Below are 5,000 nucleotides of genomic sequence, written 5' to 3'. Positions count from 1 at the left end.
ACGTGGTGTGAGCTTCCATCACACACGTCGTATCTCCCAGGAAAAGGCGGAAATGGCCCGGAAGTTGGCGTAGGAGTTTGCTGGGAATAATGTAATTCACAGAGCTGAAGGAGAAAGGTGAGTATAGTGATGTGTCGCCACTGTTGTTTGCCTTCACAATCTGGGGAACTTTGACGTAGGTTCTGTGTCACAAACGCAAGCTGAAACTCGATAGAACTACTCAAGTATCGCGACGTCCGAACAAACAAGCAAGCAGACAAACAAAAACAGTCAAACTGACATCATGCATACATATATCATACAAATATATATGTTATTTACCATACGTATATACATATAAGAGAAGGTGCTAAGATGGGAGGGAGGGTGGAGGGGAGTGGAGTGTTTTTAGGGATGGAATGGGTGGGAATGATTTTATGCCTTTTTCTTTTTGGCTACCTCCCTTGTAAGGGGGAAAAAGCCTTGGTATATGTATGTATGTACATACATACTGATACATTACATTGTATTACATATACTAGACTGAGACTACAGTGGTTATACTAGATGCAGTTTCCACTAACGTCTGAGCATAAATAAACAAAGAAGCGCAATCAAACATCATAAAAAATACGTTGGATAAGAAATTGACAGGAAAATATCATTTAATTCCACCACCTACGACATCAAATAGTTGAAATTCTTTACATACGAGAACATTCTGTTCATGAACATTCAGTCCAATAGAGTAACCAGTGTGGTATATTTAAATTTTCTTTGAATTATCTCCTCAGATATACACGTGTGCATACACGTTATATATATATATATATATATATATATATACATATATACATATATATATATACATACATATATGTATGTATATATACATACATATATGCATTAATATATATACATATATATATACATATATATATATACATACATATATGTATATATATATATATATATATATATGTATATATATGTATACATATATATATGTATATATATATTATATATACATATATATGTATATATATATATATATATATATATATATATATATATATATATATATATATATGTAAGGTCATTTAGTCAGAAGATGTAATAAACGAAAGTACTTACTGTCTACGAGTTTCCCTTCTGTGGTTATTTTGCTTATATTTACATACATACAAAGGTTTACAAAGGCGGAGCATGCCGACAGGAGACCTTTTGATCCATATCTAGGTCGGATGCAAAAAAAAAGAAAAAAAATCATATTAATAATAAATAAAAACTATAATAAGGTATGGAAGGCAGATGTGGAGGGAGTGAACATGAGGGGACGTCCTAGGATGAGGTGGATGGATGGGGTGAAGGGGGCTTTGGGGAAGAGGGGAATGTCTGTTGAGGAAGGAAGGGAGAGGACGGAAGACAGAGGTGAGTGGAGAATGGTTGTATATGGATGATGTTGTGACTGCATGAGGAGGAATGGGGTAGTATGTGTGAGTAAATTTGACGCAGCCCGAAGGGATTTCTCCCCGTCCTCGCCGTATATGCAAAGGGGGACGGAGAGGGGGGGGTCGCCGATTAAATGAAGCGGCCTTGCTGTGGATGTACTGTGTCTTGCGACACTGCTTCTGACCCAGGGCGGTGGGCAGGGTGCAGGGATAACCCGTCATCCAGGAGGTGCTCAGATGAGAGGAAGGGTGGGAGGGGTGTGGAGTGTATTTAGGGATGAAATGGGTGGGAGTGTTTTTATGCCTTTCCCTTTTTGGCTACCTCCCTTGGAAGGGGGAAAAAGCCTTGGTATATGTATGTATAATAATGTATATAACAAATAAAATACATAAATAAATGCATAGGTATAGTTGAATAAAAAACAAACAGGCAAATAGTAAATGATAATAAATTGACATACATACATACATTTATATGTATATATATATGCATATATATATATATATATGTATATTTATATATATACATATATATAGATGTATGTATACATAAACATATACATATGTATATATATATATGTATATATATATATATATGTATATATATATATATGTATATATATATACATATATACATATATATATATATATATATATATATATATATATATATATATATATAGATATGTATATATATATATGAGTGGAAAACGTGATAGAGAAACGCTGCTTGGGGCGAGAATATTATATTTCTGACGTTTCGACTACAAGTCTTCTTCAGAATAAGACTTGTAGTCGAAACGTCAGGAATATAGTGTTCTCGCTCCAACCCGCGTTTCTCTAACCACCTTTTTCACTCATCGGTCTTATTTTCATAGCAATATATAAATACACACACACATATATATATATATATATATATATATATATATATATATATATATACATATATATATATATATATATATATTTGTGTGTGTGTGTGTGTGTGTGTGTGTGTGTGTGTGTGTGTGTGTGTGTGTGTGTGTGTGTGTGTGTGTGTGTGTGTGTGTGTGTGTGTGTGTGTGTGTGTGTGTGTGTGTGTGTGTGTGTGTGTGTGTGTGTGTGTGTGTGTGTAATTTTGTGAAAAATCGAAGATTTGCTCTTGTCCTTGTATATGGTTTGAATCTATTTATACAAGTAGCCATTTTGAAGATAAATATATATATATATATATATATATATATATATATATATATATATATATATATATATATATATATATATATATATATATACATGAGTGGAAAACGTGATAGAGAAACGCTGCTTAGGGCGAGAATATTATATTTCTGACGTTTCGACTACAAGTCTTCTTCAGAATAAGACTTGTAGTCGAAACGTCAGGAATATAGTGTTCTCGCTCCAACCCGCGTTTCTCTACCACCTTTTTCACTCATCGGTCTTATTTTCATAGCAATATATACATACACATATATATATATATATATATATATATATATATATATATATATATATACATATATATATATATATATATATATTTGTGTGTGTGTGTGTGTGTGTGTGTGTGTGTGTGTGTGTGTGTGTGTGTGTGTGTGTGTGTGTGTGTGTGTGTGTGTGTGTGTGTGTGTGTGTGTGTGTGTGTGTGTGTGTGTGTGTGTGTAATTTTGTGAAAAATCGAAGATTTGCTCTTGTCCTTGTATATGGTTGAATTCTATTTATACAAGTAGCCATTTTGAAGATGATGTTTTATGCTAAGTGATAGAGAATCAACATTATACATGTGCATTGTTGGAACTCCTTTCTCCATGTAAGCTCGCTGTTGTTTATCAGCGAAGCTGCTTCAATAAAATTCCTCGAAAAGTCTCGTTTAGAAATATGATCCAGCTTACGTCTTCATGGTTCTGAGCGTTTTTATTTACTTGAAAATGTATATGCATTAAAAACTATACTACATATAAGACTTAGTAAAAAATTGTATATTGTGAAAACTATATTCTTTATTAAAAAAAATTGAACATGATTGTATATACATTCTTGTCAGATTCATATGAGTTCGAGTAAATTGAAATATGATATTGTAGCTAGTTCGGAGAAACTTTTGATTGTGGTAATCCTTGCATTTTTAGGAACATGCCAGTACAAAGAAAAACCAATCTGTTGCTGTTCGACGGTTTACCGGCCTTATCAAATTCAATTTTCTCATCGATTCCATATGTTGAATATATTCAACTCCTTAAACAGAACGAAGAATGCTTCAGAGCTAAAAAAAAAAGAAAAAAGAAAGAAAGAAAAGAAAATCATTAGAGAAAATTTCTTTAAAGGTGATTAGCTTATTCGAATCAAATAGGTACATTAAGTAAGAATACGTTAGTTACGTTAGTATGGGTAGGGCTTCCTAAAGTTTGGTTATAAATGGCGATAAACTGACATCTATTAAAGTAAAGTTACTTAAGATACTCATATCTATATATAGATTTTAATCACATTCATACGTAAGTAAAAATTTAAAAAATAAACGAACAAGCATTCATACAAACAAATAAAAAAAAACAAAGTAAATACATAGATAAATAAGTATATGATATATAGATAGATGAATAAAAATATAAACAAACAAATTATCAAATAAACAATTAAACAAACAAAAACAATTAAACAAATAAACGAATAAACAAATAAACATACTAATAAGCAAATAAATGGAACACTTGTACTTAGTTGACTCCTGATGTGTTTTGCTACAGAGTCTCTGATTGGTCGCATCATCCCATGTTCTAGTACGAAAACGAGTATCCCCTCACCTATTGGCTTCACGCCGCCCGAACGACACAAAGATAATTCGAACCGTATCGAGTAACATCCAGACTGAGTTGGAGATTCTGAAGATAGTAAGTTTACAGACCTCATTATGCCAAAACAGGTGAATGGGGTCTAACCCTCAGAATGGTTTCGAGTGCCTTCATAAACTCAGAGGCTTTAGTGGATTCGCGCATTTTGGAGATTAGCAATGGTAATCCCTGTGAGTTTCCGGGATTGCATAAGTTCAGCAGCGAGTGTATGGAATTCCTTGTGACCTTGTATATGTTCTAGGTTATTAACCGCTATGATACGATGGCATACTTCATGTATATCTGTTTCTGAATATCCAATATTATGTTATGCCTCATAAAAACTAAACATATACTCAGACAAGTTAAAAAAAATGAAGTACAAAAAAAAGAAAAATCACTGACACAAAGGAATAACAGAAATCATGTTTTACTCATCCCATCAACAAACACTAAAACAATACCAACACAGAACCGTCGTGATGAGCTTACTCCCCCTTTGCCTGATGTACTTGGACTGTTTGGGTAAGTTAGAGATACTGCTGGGAAATTGAGAAAAGAGTGGGATTCGGAACCACAACTTAGTGCATGCAAGACCAGCATTCTTCCGATTACGATATCAGCGAACAGCATTACCTATTAACTGGAGGATATGAGGTATTATGCCTCATTCGGTAGGCAACATTTGTTGATCATGTGATCCAAGGCCATGGTGGTCCAAGGCCAATGTGATTCA

This window comes from Oratosquilla oratoria, chromosome 10 (assembly GCF_046742065.1).
Source record: "Oratosquilla oratoria isolate Oo_2021 chromosome 10, ASM4674206v1, whole genome shotgun sequence".
NCBI classification, from domain to species: Eukaryota; Metazoa; Arthropoda; class Malacostraca; order Stomatopoda; family Squillidae; genus Oratosquilla; species Oratosquilla oratoria.
This window is presented reverse-complemented; position numbering follows the sequence as displayed.